The 15,642-nt window shown below is 48.2% G+C and overlaps 1 pseudogene; it reads right to left on the bottom strand.

Moving 5' to 3' along the window:
• Positions 1–11,792: 11,792 nt before the first annotated feature.
• On the bottom strand, positions 11,793–14,100 carry LOC123137074 (cell division control protein 48 homolog D-like; annotated as a pseudogene).
• Positions 14,101–15,642: the final 1,542 nt, after the last annotated feature.

The raw sequence follows: 15,642 nt of genomic DNA, 5'->3' as shown, positions 1-15,642 counted from the left end.
CCTGTAAGTCTGTGCCACTTTGGGTTTACGACTAGTCATGTCAGCCCGGGCTCTTTATCATATGGATGCTAGCGACACTATCATATACGTGAGCCAAAAGGCGCAAACGGTCCTAGGAAAAAGGTAAGACGACACCCGTGGGAATACCGTGCGTGAGGCCGCAAAGTGATATGAGGTGTTACCAGCTAGATCGATGTGACATCGAGTCGGGGTCCTGACAAAGGGAACAACGTATGTTGTTATGCGGTCTGACTGATAAAGATCTTCGTAGAATATGTAGGAGCCAATATGGGCATCCAGGTCCCGCTATTGGTTATTGACCGGAGACGTGTCTCGGTCATGTCTACATTGTTCTCGAACCGTAGGGTCCGCACGCTTAACGTTACGATGACAGTTATTATGAGTTTATGCATTTTGATGTACCGAAGTTAGTTCGGAGTCCCGGATGTGATCACGGACATGACGAGGAGTCTCGAAATGGTCGAGACATAAAGATTGATATATTGGAAGCCTATGTTTGGATATCGGAAGTGTTCCGGGTGAAATCGGTATTTTACCGGAGTACCGGGAGGTTACCGGAACCCCCCGGGAGCTATATGGGCCTTAGTGGGATTTAGTGGAAAGGAGAAAGGGGCAGCCAAAGGTGGCCGTGCGCCTCCCCCTTCCCTAGTCCTATTAGGACCAGGAGAGGTGGCCGGCCCCCTCTCTCTCTTCCCCCCCCCCCTCAAGGAGTCCTATTCCAACTAGGATTGGGGGGGGGGAATCCTACTCCCAGAGGGAGTAGGACTCTCCTGGCGCGCCCCCCTTGGCCGGCCAGCCCCTCCCCTTGGATCCTTTATATACGGAGGCAGGGGGCACCTCTAGACACACAAGTTGATCCTCGAGATCGTTCCTTAGCCGTGTGCGGTGCCCCCTGCCACCATATTCCACCTCGATCATATTGTAGCGGTGCTTAGGCGAAGCCCTGCGACGGTAGAACATCAAGATCGTCACCACGCCGTCGTGCTGACGGAACTCCTCCCCGACGCTTTGCTGGATCGGAGCCCGGGGATCGTCATCGAGCTGTACGTGTGCTAAGAACTCGGAAGTGCCGGAGTAACGGTGCTTGGATCGGTCGGATCGGGAAGACGTACGACTACTTCCTCTACGTTGCGTCAATGCTTCCGCAGTCGGTCTGCGTAGGTACGTAGACAACACTCATCCCTCTCGTTGCTATGCATCACCATGATCTTGCGTGTGCATAGGAAATTTTTTGAAATTACTGCGTTCCCCAACAGTGGCATCCGAGCCTAGGTTTTATGGTTTGATGTTATATGCACGAGTAGAACACAAGTGAGTTGTGGGCGATATAAGTCATATTGCCTACCAGCATGTCATACTTTGGTTCGGCGGTATTGTTGGACGAGACGACCCGGACCGATATTACGCGTACGCTTACTGAGACCGGTTCTCCTGACGTGCTTTGCACATAGGTGGCTTGCGGGCGATAGTCTCTCCAACTTTAGTTGAACCAAGTGTGGCTACGCCCGGTCCTTGCGAAGGTTAAAACAGAGTCTATTTGACAAACTATCGTTGTGGTTTTGATGCGTAGGTGAGATTGGTTCTTACTTAAAGCCCATAGCAGCCACGTAAAACTTGCAACAACAAAGTAGAGGACGTCTAACTTGTTTTTGCAGGGCATGTTGTGATGTGATATGGTCAAGGCATGATGCTGAATTTTATTGTATGAGATGATCATGTTTTGTAACCGAGTTATCGGCAACTGGCAGGAGCCATATGGTTGTCGCTTTATTGTATGCAATGCAATCGCGATGTAATGCTTTACTTTATCACTAAGCGGTAGCGATAGTCGTGGAAGCATAAGATTGGCGAGACAACAACGATGCTACGATGGAGATCAAGGTGTCGCGCCGGTGATGATGGTGATCATAACGGTGCTTCGGAGATGGAGATCACAAGCACAAGATGATGATGGCCATATCATATCACTTATATTGATTGCATGTGATGTTTATCTTTTTATGCATCTTATCTTGCTTTGATTGACGGTAGCATTATAAGATGATCTCTCACTAAATTATCAAGAAGTGTTCTCCCTGAGTATGCACCATTGCCAAAGTTTGTCGTGCCCAGACACCACGTGATGATCGGGTGTGATAAGCTCTGCGTCCATCTACAACGGGTGCAAGCCAGTTTTGCACACGGAGAATACTCAGGTTAAACTTGACGAGCCTAGCATATGCAGATATGGCCTCGGAACACAGAGACCGAAAGGTCAAGCGTGAATCATATAGTAGATATGATCAACATAACGATGTTCACCATTGAAAACTACTCCATCTCACGTGATGATCGGTTATGGTTTAGTTGATTTGGATCACGTGATCACCTAGAGGATTAGAGGGATGTCTATCTAAGTGGGAGTTCTTAAGTAATTTGATTAATTGAACTTAAAGTTATCATGAACTTAGTACCTGATAGTATCTTGCTTGTTTATGTTGATTGTAGATAGATGGCTCGTGTTGTTGTTCCGTTGAATTTTAATGCGTTCCTTGAGAAAGCAAAGTTGAAAGATGATGGTAGCAATTACACGGACTGGGTCCGTAACTTGAGGATTATCCTCATTGCTGCTCAGAAGAATTACGTCCTGGAAGCACCGTTGGGTGCCAGGCCTGCTGCTGGAACAACACCAGATGTTATGAACGTCTGGCAGAGCAAAGCTGATGACTACTCGATAGTTCAGTATGCCGTGCTTTACGGCTTAGAATCGGGACTTCAACGACGTTTTGAACGTCATGGAGCATATGAGATGTTCCAGGAGTTGAAGTTAATATTTCAAGCAAATGCCCGGAGTGAGAGATATGAAGTCTCCAATAAGTTCTATAGCTGCAAGATGGAGGAGAACAGTTCTGTCAGTGAGCATATACTCAAAATGTCTGGGTATAATAATCACTTGATTCAGATGGGAGTTAATCTTCCAGATGATTGCGTCATTTACAGAATTCTCCAATCACTGCCACCAAGCTACAAGAGCTTCGTGATGAACTATAATATGCAAGGGATGAACAAGACTATTCCCGAGCTCTTCGCAATGCTGTAAGCTGCGGAGGTAGAAATCAAGAAGGAGCATCAAGTGTTGATGGTTAACAAGACCACTAGTTTCAAGAAAAAGGGCAAAGGGAAAAAGAAGGGGAACTTCAAGAAGAATGGCAAGCTAGTTGCTGCTCAGGAGAAGAAACCCAAGTCTGGACCTAAGCCTGAAACTGAGTGCTTCTACTGCAAGCAGACTGGTCACTGGAAGCGGAACTGCCCCAAGTATTTGGCGGATAAGAAGGATGGCAAGGTGAACAAAGGTATATGTGATATACATGTTATTGATGTGTACCTTACTAGAGCTCGCAGTAGCACCTGGGTATTTGATACTGGTTCTGTTGCTAATATTTGCAACTCGAAACAGGGAGTACGAATTAAGCGAACACTGGCAAAGGACGAGGTGACGATGCGCGTGGGAAACGGTTCCAAAGCCGATGTGATCACAGTCGGCACACTACCTCTACATCTACCTTCGGGATTAATATTAGACCTAAATAATTGTTATTTGGTGCCAGCGTTGAGCATGAACATTATATCTGGATCTTGTTTGATGCGAGACGGTTATTCATTTAAATCAGAGAATAATGGTTGTTCTATTTATATGAGTAATATCTTTTATGGTCATGCACCTTTGAGAAGTGGTCTATTTTTGATGAATCTCGATAGTAGTAACACACATATTCATAATGTTGAAGCCAAAAGATACAGAGTTGATAATGACAGTGCAACCTATTTGTGTCACTGCCGTTTAGGTCATATCGGTATAAAGCGCATGAAGAAACTCCATACTGATGGACTTTTGGAACCACTTGATTATGAATCACTTGGTACTTGCGAACCGTGCCTCATGGGCAAGATGACTAAAACACCGTTCTCCGGTACTATGGAGAGAGCAACAGATTTGTTGGAGATCATACATACAGATGTATGTGGTCCGATGAATATTGAGGCTCGTGGCGGATATCGTTATTTTCTCACCTTCACAGATGACTTAAGCAGATATGGGTATATCTACTTAATGAAACATAAGTCTGAAACATTTGAAAAGTTCAAAGAATTTCAGAGTGAAGTTGAAAATCATCGTAACAAGAAAATAAAGTTTCTACGATCTGATCGTGGAGGAGAATATTTGAGTTACGAGTTTGGTGTACATTTGAAAAATTGTGGAATAGTTTCGCAACTCACGCCACCCGGAACACCACAGCGCAATGGTGTTTCCGAACGCCGTAATCGTACTTTACTAGATATAGTGCGATCTATGATGTCTCTTACTGATTTAACGCTATCGTTTTGGGGTTATGCTTTAGAGACGGCCGCATTCACGTTAAATAGGGCACCATCAAAATCCGTTGAGACAACGCCTTATGAACTGTGGTTTGGCAAGAAACCAAAGTTGTCGTTTCTTAAAGTTTGGGGCTGCGATGCTTATGTGAAAAAGCTTCAACCTGATAAGCTCGAACCCAAATCGGAAAAATGTGTCTTCATAGGATACCGAAAGAAGAATGTTGGGTACACCTTCTATCACAGATCCGAAGGCAAGACATTCGTTGCTAAGAATGGATCCTTTCTAGAGAAGGAGTTTCTCTCGAAAGAAGTGAGTGGGAGGAAAGTAGAACTTGACGAGGTAACTGTACCTGCTCCCTTATTGGAAAGTAGTACATCACAGAAAACTGTTTCTGCGACACCTATACCAATTAGTGAGGAAGCTAATGATGATGATCATGAAACTTCAGGACAAGATACTACTGAACCTCGTAGATCAACCAGAGCGAGATCTGCACCAGAGTGGTACGGTAATCCTGTTCTGGAAATCATGCTGCTAGATCATGATGAACCTACAAACTATGAAGAAGCGATGGTGAGCCCAGATTCCGCAAAGTGGCTTGAAGCCATGAAATCTGAGATGGGATCCTTGTATGAGAACAAAGTATGGACTTTGGTTGACTTGCCCGATGATCGGCAAGCAATTGAGAATAAATGGATCTTCAAGAAGAAGACTGACGCTGATGGTAATGTTACTGTCTACAAAGCTCGACTTGTCGCAAAAGGTTTTCGACAAGTTCAAGGGGTTGACTACGATGAGACCTTCTCACCCGTAGTGATGCTTAAGTCTGTCCGAATCATGTTAGCAATTGCCGCATTTTATGATTATGAAATTTGGCAGATGGATGTCAAAACTGCATTCCTGAATGGATTTCTGGAAGAAGAGTTGTATATGATGCAACCAGAAGGTTTTGTCAATCCAAAGGGAGCTAACAAAGTGCGCAAGCTCCAGCGATCCATTTATGGACTGGTGCAAGCCTCTCGGAGTTGGAATAAACGCTTTGATAGTGTGATCAAAGCATTTGGTTTTATACAGACTTTTGGAGAAGCCTGTATTTACAAGAAAGTGAGTGGGAGCTCTGTAGCATTTCTGATATTATATGTGGATGACATATTACTGATTGGAAATGATATAGAATTTCTGGATAGCATAAAGGGATACTTGAATAAAAGTTTTTCAATGAAAGACCTCGGTGAAGCTGCTTACATATTAGGCATTAAGATCTATAGAGATAGATCAAGACGCTTAATTGGACTTTCACAAAGCACATACCTTGACAAAGTTTTGAAGAAGTTCAAAATGGATCAAGCAAAGAAAGGGTTCTTGCCTGTGTTACAAGGTGTGAAGTTGAGTAAGACTCAATGCCCGACCACTGCAGAAGATAGAGAGAAAATGAAAGATGTTCCCTATGCTTCAGCCATAGGCTCTATCATGTATGCAATGCTGTGTACCAGACCTGATGTGTGCCTTGCTATAAATTTAGCAGGGAGGTACCAAAGTAATCCAGGAGTGGATCACTGGACAGCGGTCAAGAACATCCTGAAATACCTGAAAAGGACTAAGGATATGTTTCTCATATATGGAGGTGACAAAGAGCTCATCGTAAAAGGTTACGTTGATGCGAGCTTTGACACAGATCCGGACGATTCTAAATCGCAAACCGGATACATATTTACATTAAACGGTGGAGCTGTCAGTTGGTGTAGTTCTAAACAAAGCGTTGTAGCGGGATCTACATGTGAAGCGGAATACATAGCTGCTTCGGAAGCGGCGAATGAAGGAGTTCATATCCGATCTAGGTGTCATACCTAGTGCATCGGGTCCAATGAAAATCTTTTGTGACAATACTGGTGCAATTGCCTAGGCAAAGGAATCCAGATTTTACAAGAGGACCAAGCACATCAAGAGACGCTTCAATTCCATCCGGGATCTAGTCCAGGTGGGAGACATAGAGATTTGCAAGATACATACGGATCTGGATGTTGCAGACCCGTTGACTAAGCCTCTTCCACGAGCAAAAGATGATCAGCACCAAGGCTCCATGGGTGTTAGAATCATTACTATGTAATCTAGATTATTGACTCTAGTGCAAGTGGGAGACTGAAGGAAATATGCCCTAGAGGCAATAATAAAGTTATTATTTATTTTCTTATATCATGATAAATGTTTATTATTCATGCTAGAATTGTATTAACCGGAAACATAATACATGTGTGAATACATAGACAAACTTAGTGTCATTAGTATGCATCTACTTGACTAACTCATTAATCAAAGATGGTTATGTTTCCTAACCATGAACAAGGTGTTGTTATTTGATTAACGAGGTCACATCATTAGTTGAATGATCTGATTGACATGACCCATTTCATTAGCTTAGCACCCGATCGTTTAGTATGTTGCTATTGCTTTCTTCATGACTTATACATGTTCCTATGACTATGAGATTATGCAACTCCCGTTTACCGGAGGAACACTTTGTGTGCTACCAAACATCACAACGTAACTGGGTGATTATAAAGGAGCTCTACAGGTGTCTCCAAAGGTGGATGTTGGGTTGGCGTATTTCGAGATTAGGATTTGTCACTCCGATTGTCGGAGAGGTATCTCTGGGCCCTCTCGGAAATGCACATCACGTAAGCCTTGCAAGCATTGCAGCCAATGAGTTAGTTGTGAGATGATGTATTACGGAACGAGTAAAGAGACTTGCCGGTAACGAGATTGAACTAGGTATTGGATACCGACGATCGAATCTCGGGCAAGTAACATACCGATGACAAAGGGAACAACGTATGTTGTTATGCGGTCTGACCGATAAAGATCTTCTAGAATATGTAGGAGCCAATATGGGCATCCAGGTCCCGCTATTGGTTATTGACCGGAGACGTGTCTCGGTCATGTCTACATTGTTCTCGAACCGTAGGGTCCGCACGCTTAACGTTACGATGACAGTTATTATGAGTTTATGCATTTTGATGTACCGAAGTTAGTTCGGAGTCCCGGATATGATCACGGACATGACGAGGAGTCTCAAAATGGTCAGACATAAAGATTGATATATTGAAAGCCTATGTTTGGATATCGGAAGTGTTTCGGGTGAAATCGGTATTTTACCGGAGTACCGGTAGGTTACCGGAACCCCCCGGGAGCTATATGGGCCTTAGTGGGCTTTAGTGGAAAGGAGAAAGGGGCAGCCCAAGGTGGCCGGCCCCCTCTCTCTCTTCCCCCCCCCTCAAGGAGTCCTATTCCAACTAGGATTGGGGGGGAATCCTACTCCCAGAGGGAGTAGGACTCTCCTGGCGCGCCCCTCTTGGCCGGCCAGCACCTCCCCTTGGATCCTTTATATACGGAGGCAGGGGGCACCTCTAGACACACAAGTTGATCCTTGAGATCGTTCCTTAGCCGTGTGCGGTGCCCCCTGCCACCATATTCCACCTCGATTATATTGTAGCGGTGCTTAGGCGAAGCCCTGCGATGGTAGAACATCAAGATCGTCACCACGCCGTCGTGCTGACGGAACTCCTCCCCGACGCTTTGCGTGTACGTGTGCTAAGAACTCGGAGCCCGGGGATCGTCATCGAGCTGTACGTGTGCTAAGAACTCGGAGGTGCCGGAGTAATGGTGCTTGGATCGGTCGGATCGGGAAGACGTACGACTACTTCCTCTATGTTGCGTCAACGCTTCCGCAGTCCGTCTGCGTAGGTACGTAGACAACACTCTCCCCTCTCGTTGCTATGCATCACCATGATCTTGCGTGTGCGTAGGAAATTTTTTGAAATTACTGCGTTCCCCAACATGTCTACCTTGGTTATCAGGACTGTCTTCCTTGGGAATTAGAACCCTAGCTACTTGGTAGAATTAGATCGGTCCAAGAGAACTTGTATGTGTGACATGATTACCGAAAAAGTCTTTCGCCCCACTTTATATATAAAGCAAAGATCATCAACAACCCGGTACAACGCACACCACCATAACACATGCACACACCCAAGGCAGGATACAAAGGCGCTGAACGTAGCAACACCATCCCTAGCACTACAAGAGCAACCGGGGGCCTCAACCGTGAACACGCCACCGTGAAGAGAAGAAGCTACATACGATGAACCATGGGCTCCAAGGCGGTGCCTACAGGAAGGTTACGACACCGAAGCGCCGCCACCGCCCGATCCAAGGGTCGGGGTTTCCCCTGGAGCAACACGACGGGAAGTGAGAGCCGCGACGATGCCATCAAGAAGGGAACGAACTTCGCCACCACTGGTCCGTCGGAAGATAGAATAGGTTTTCACCCCGACTAATATTCACCACCACCGAACGTCACAACCTGACTACCACGCCGCCCACACGGCCATGGCCGCCAGGCAGCACCAAGCCACGGGCTTTGCCCATGAGCACCGCAACACCACCACCAGGGCCGCCGCCCCGGCATCCAGCACCTCGATGCCACCTCACCCGCCACCCACCGCTACCCCAACCAAAGAGACGAGTGAAAAGGAACCGCCTTTCGCACCCCTGAGCATTCTCCAACGTCGAGGCCCAATAGGCCGGCCAAAACTGGCCACCATCGACTCGTCCTGCCGCCGGGCGCGAGACGAGTCAGGTCCTGCTGTCGGGCGCGAGATGAGTCAGGTCCTGCCGCCGGGCGCGAGACAAGCTCGGTCCTGCTGCCGGGCGCGAGACGAGTCCAGTCCTGCTGCCGGGCGCGAGACAAGCTCGGTCCTGTTGCCGGGCGCGAGACGAGTGATGGGCCGCAGCTGGGAGAGGACCAACCCTCCGATGAAGGTAACGCCCAAGCGACAGGGAGATGAATCGAAGGTCGATAAGGGCGCTCACCGACAGGCAGACGCCGAAGAAGTCCAGCCGCCGCCGTGAAACGACCCAGACCACCGCCATGGGCCACCACCACGCCGTGGCAGCCCACATCCACGTCGGGACCCCGAGGGGCAGCCCCAAGCCAGCGCCACCACCCTCGCCGCCAACGGCCGCCGCACGCAAGGTCGGCCGAAGCCCACACCGCCGCCGGCGCCACCACCAGCACGAACCACCACCACCGCACCGCTGCGTCCCGTGCACCGCAGCTCCCTGGCCCATCATCGCCGGCCCGCGCCAGCCCCTGATGAGCGTGGAGGTGAGAAGACCCCGCCGCCACCGGCGCCGGCCCCCTCTGGCGCCAGTGGGAGGGGGAGGAGGAGAGGCGGGCGGCGGCTAGGGTTCCTCCCCTGCTGCCCGCGGGAGCGCCAGAGGAGGACGGACAAAGGGAGTGATACAAAATCTCCTCTGATTCCCCAGTTCTCTTGATTATCTTGTGTGCTTGCGCTCAAGATCTCGGTTCCTATCACTAGGGCTGAGAAAGAGAAGCGGCGGCCTAGGTCTGGCTTCGGTACAGATGATGGGTGGGTAGCAGTAGGAGGCGAAAAGAGAGAGGAGTGTGCTCTGAGCTTTGCAAATATGCAAATCATAATGGTTGTGTGCGTGACGGTGCGCACTTTGACATTTTCCTGTTTGCAAACTCTATAGGTCTAGGCAGTTCATAGTATTTTGTGTTTATTATCTGTTGTAATATGCATTTGTTTTTTTATTTTCTACTAGAACTAAGGTTCAAGATCCAACTTTGAATTAACAAAGTCATCTACCGGCCAAAATAAAATTTCAACGACTTAAAAAGCAACAAATAAAACGGACAAGGATACAATGTGTTGTGCAAAGCATCAATCAGATAACAAGCAAAAATGTAGAGATTAAAGCACGAGCACTGCTTGAGGTCGATGAAAGCCCTCCGCCAGAAAACAAGCAAAAATCACACCCATAGTCTATTTTTCTCTCCATTTCCTGCATTGCCACTTGCATCCAAACTTGATGACCTTTACAGGCCACATCACACCCAAGATCTAGAGGAATTCAAACTAAAAACTGGATAGAACATGGCGCCCCGGTCCGGTCACCCTTTCTGGTCTGGTGGAAGATTCAGGATGACAGCAAAACAAGCACTAAATTGTGGAGATACAGAAAAAGTCATGGATGGGAGTTTTCAGCAACACAGTTGGTTAATAGGCCGATCATATAGCACAACGATTTGAATGTAAGCTAGCGGAGAAAACATATCTAAGGCCCTGTTCGGAATAGAAGATAAAAAGCCGTAGGAACGGAGGAACGACAGAAATAGGAAAAGGTGTGTAGGTGATAGATGCACAGTTTCAGTTTCTGAACAGAAGACATGATCCTCTGCTTTATTCATGTTTCCCCTTCTCAGATTGTCCATGGTCATCATTTTGCCATGAGGTACCACTTACTAGCCAGAGGGAAATCTCAACTTCTGAAGGAGCATGTATTTAATAATTTTCTAGAGTGAGTTGGTTGAGTAAATCCGCTGTCGGTATATTGCCAGATATTTCTGGGCAGCCATGCCATTGACCTTGTTAATGCTGGAGGCAATCTGCTCTACCTCATACCAAAAATCCATCACAGCTGGGGTAAAATTTCTTCCCAAGTTAAAGCTTGAGAGCATGGCCAATACCTGGATCGGAGTAAACAGGCCAATACTGAGCATCTAAGGGAGCAGCAAAGGTACTATCTACAGGGACAACAATTACCACATGCCAATACCTGGCACACTGATTGGACTCGACTCGTGGACACTAGACAGTAGGACATCAAAGGTTTGTGTTTCTTAAGAGTAAGTTCATGGCACAACAGAAAATTCAACTGTAGTATAAATCATCGTCTTCTTCTGCTGACACGACAGCAGATGCCAAAGGATCTTATGTGAATATCTAACTAATTAATATCAACATGAATAATCTACTGCCTTGCAAATTATTTCGGTTACTTTGTTAGAGAATCCAAAATTTTGATATTCGTGCATTGTAGAGACTTTCAGGTAATGCTGAACTAATTTGTCATCATTCTGGAGAGGCTGGGGTATTTTCTCAGTAGAGGTACTCATTGCAACAACAAAATGTACAGTATGATAGAAGGTTTATTTAGCATTATATGACAGAAGGTTTATTAGATACATAAAGGAATCGAATTAGTACATTTCAAAGAAAAAATGGCATCACATATAATGCTAAATTGCTATTACCCTTTGCTGGGGCCTGTACAGAACAAGAGAACTTTACCACAGGCCAATGGATATATCCTTGTCACACAGACTCGAATAGGAGACGAGAGGAAATGTTTTTTTTCTTTCTTTTAGGTGGAGGATACAATCTTCAAACTTCAGCATATATATATACATCACAACACCGCACGTAAAAATATGATTACATGATCTTCCTATGTCTTACAGATGCATACTCCTAATATAATACAGTAAGTTCAAGAGACAACAGACAATTTAACTGTACAAATCATCTTCTTTAGCTGCCTTGATCTTCCTATGTCTTACAGATGCATACTCCTAATATAATACAGTAAGTTCAAGAGACAACAGATAATTTAACTGTACAAATCATCTTCTTCAGCTGCCGTGGTAGAGGATGCGAAAGGATCTATCGCAGCGGTAGTGCCTGCCGCCGGCTGATCAACGAACCGGAACTCGGTACCGAAACCACGGGACTGCTGCAGCGTCTGAGCAAAGGCCTGGTATTTGCGAATATCAGCATCGCTCACACTCCGGCGTGCATACCTCATGCTCTCCTCGAAGTGAGCAGCCTTGATCTCGTCCACCTCGTCTTCCTCCATGGCTTCAGGGTTTTCCTTCAGCCGCCTCTCCTTTTCCATGTCCTTCTCAATGTTCTCTCTGATGGCGTATTTGCACGCACGCTGGCAGATTTCCGTGATGTCTGCGCCGCTGAACCCTCGCGTGTATTTGGCGAGTGCATTCAGGTCAACGTCCTTGGCCACAGGAGACTTCCTAAGGCAGGCCCTGAAGATCTGGAGCCTTGATTCGACATCAGGCAGAGGAATGTAAATGAGCTGATCAAGGCGCCCAGGCCTAAGCAAGGCTGGGTCTATGATGTCTGGCCTGTTGGTGGCACCGATAATGAACACAGTTTTCTTGGCATTCATTCCGTCCATTTCGGTAAGAAGCTGATTCAGCACTCTATCAGCGGCGCCTCTGGCATCGCCGACACTGTTTCCTCTCTGGGTGGCAATCGAGTCAAGCTCATCGAAGAAGAGGACACATGGTGCCGACTGCCTTGCCTTGTCGAAAATCTCACGCACATTGGCCTCGCTCTCACCAAACCACATGGTAAGCAGCTCCGGTCCTTTGATGCTGATGAAGTTAGCCTGGCACTCGTTAGCAATCGCCTTGGCCAACAAGGTCTTGCCGCAGCCCGGAGGGCCGTAGAACAGAACACCTTTGGAGAGAGACATGCCAAACTTCTCAAACTTCTCAGGGTACTCCACCGGATACTGGACGGTCTCCTGCAGCTCCCTTTTGACACCCTCAAGACCACCGACATCTTCCCAATAGACATTTGGAACTTCAACGACAGTTTCACGAAGGGCGGAAGGGTTGCTTGTCCCTAATGCAATCTTGAAATGGTCGTTCGTGACAGCCATAGAATTCAGTATCTCCGCATCAATGGTGTCATCCTCGAGGTCGATAACATCCATCTTCTCGCGAATGCACTGGAGAGCAGCCTCGGTGCAAAGGGCGGCGAGATCAGCGCCGACATACCCGTGAGTGTCCCTCGAGACATGCTCCAGCTCAACATCTTCAGCCAGCTTCATGTTTTTGGTGTGAATCCGGAGAACCTCAAGCCGCCCAACTTCATCGGGGACTCCAATGTCGATCTCCCGGTCAAACCTGCCAAACCTTCTGAGAGCAGGGTCGATGCTGTTCGGGCGGTTGGTAGCACCCATGACAATAACATGTGAGCGGGACTTGAGCCCATCCATGAGAGTGAGCAGCTGCGAGACAATACGCCTTTCGACCTCTCCATTGGTCTTGTCTCTCTTTGGGGCTATGGAATCGATCTCGTCGATGAAGATGATGGCCGGCGCATTCTTCTCGGCCTCTTCAAACGCCTTCCTGAGGTTGCTCTCGCTCTCTCCGGCCATCTTCGACATGATCTCCGGGCCATTGATCAGGAAGAAGAAGGCGCATGTTTCATTAGCCACAGCTCTGGCAATGAGGGTCTTGCCGGTCCCAGGTGGCCCATACAGCAAGATACCCTTTGGAGGCTTCACACCGATGCACTTGAACAGCTGGGGTGGCGCAGCGGGAGCTCAACCAGCTCTCTGATCTGGGCCATCTGCTTCCTGACTCCACCGACATCGTCGTAGCCGACGTCGTCGAGACTCTCCTCATCCTCCCGCTTGACAGGCTCGCCGTCACAGAATATCTCCGTGTTAGAGGCGACGATGCAGTACTCGGCAGGGTCGGTCTCCACAACCTTGAACTCCACGCTCGTCATGCCGCCCCTCACGCTCGTCTGGGAGTAGAATGCAGATTGTGTCCTTTCGCTTCTTGCCCTTGAGCAGGACGATGTCGCCGTGGAAGAGCTCGAGGCTGTCCATGGTGTCCGGGTGCAGGGCGACGGTGGAGTTCTCGTCGTTGGTCGCCTCGTCGACCACCAGCCGGTTCGGCGACTTCTTCCTCTCCAGGATCGCCGTGGAGTAGTCTTTCTTCCCGCTCGCGTCGCCCTGGCTCGCCATGGGATGGGACGCGCGTTTGTCTCGATTGGATTCAGTTGTTTTCCTTGGGAAAGTGGGTAAACGATCCTTGGTTCCTTGATCTCGCTGTGCGATGTGAGGAGGAAGTTGAGGAGATCGGCTGACCCTTTATAGCATCTTTCTCCCTGTTCCTGGAGTAGGGGGTTGGTGTCGGAGTTGTATAGCCCGAGTTGATAGGGAGGAGGAATCCGGCGTCCCGGCGGAGTGGGTCTTCTCCGGCAATGCGACGTGAAGGAGAGTCCACTCCAGTCCAGGTAGGAGACGGTCGATCGAAGAAAACGATTCAATGGATGGCTACCATTGAAGTCGCTTGATCAACGAACGGCTCACGTTGACGCTCACAGCTCCTCTGTCGGCAAATTTAACAGTTAACTGAAGCTTGTTCATTGCGCTTCAGTTAACTGCCGTCGCCTTTACCGTCAGTCATTATTGTGACGCTAATTATCTGAACACTGTTATTTATTATACTGGGTGCAGAAGTTGATAGATTTTGCAGCTTAGGCATGTCATATGATGTTGAAGCTGTTTACAAAACCTCTAACCCCAGGAATGCTGATACAGTAATTCTCGATGCTAACTTTTGAGAAGAAATAGCTCTTAAAACTTTGTCATGTTCTAGTAGTACACCAGGAGTATATGAGACGGAGGGAGTAGTACCTAAGTGCTCATATCTTCAATTCTGCATGTTCAGCGGCTGTATCTGACATTACACGTACTTACTAGTTGTTGTTATAGACATCTCATATACTCCTGGCGTGGTAATGTATATACTACTCCCTCCGTCTCAAAATAAGTGCCTCAACTTATTTTGGGATGGAGGGAGTAATTTATCACTGTGAGTATATATTTACATTGCCAAGTATCTTTTTAGTGAGCAACTGCACGTACTCAGAAGGACACATGACCGTTAGGCGACAGGGAGGCGATCCGGGGCGATCTCCGCGCCCGACGGTGGAGCCACCGCCCGATGCCGGCGATCGCCGCCGGGTGGGCGGTCGCTTCTGGGCCCTCGCCGGATCTGACGATGATGATGCGGACGAGGATGGAGCGGAGCCGCCGGGGGAGTCACCGCCGTCTCCTACGCCGTCGGACCTAATCTGTGAATTCTTTCATTCAGGTTACTCGGAAGAGGAAGTAGCGACCACGGTGGACAAGGTGGTTCCCAGAGACGATCTGGCTCGTGAGGGGCTGCACGATGGAGAGAAGATCGAGATTGTTCGCCGGATCGTGCATAGAAAGACGGCGCCGTCGGCGCTTCGTCCATGGAAGGGACCTTTACCTAAGGTATGTTTGCCGAAGCTCACTGTGTTTGATCTGATCCGACCAGATGCGTGGGTTACGGTTAAGAGGAAGAAAGGACGGAGGTTGTTGTCCCGGAATGTGCGTCCGCCGGCGCCGGCCATGGAGGCCACGGCGACCGAGATTCGATCGACGAGGGCGACCGCGCTCGCTCAGCTGCTTGGTGCGGCCGGGCTGGATCGGGAGCCTTCGGGCCTCGTTGCCAATGGGCCGGACAATAATGGGTATGAGGCCCATTATGTCTATCAAGGCCGGTCCGTTGAGTGTTTTCTGCCATGCACGTCCGATCCTTCGATCGTCCCAGC

Source organism: Triticum aestivum, chromosome 1A, assembly GCF_018294505.1.
Source record: "Triticum aestivum cultivar Chinese Spring chromosome 1A, IWGSC CS RefSeq v2.1, whole genome shotgun sequence".
Lineage (NCBI taxonomy): Eukaryota > Viridiplantae > Streptophyta > Magnoliopsida > Poales > Poaceae > Triticum > Triticum aestivum.
Note: the sequence above shows the minus strand (reverse complement) of the source record. Positions and strands in the feature narration are given on the sequence as shown.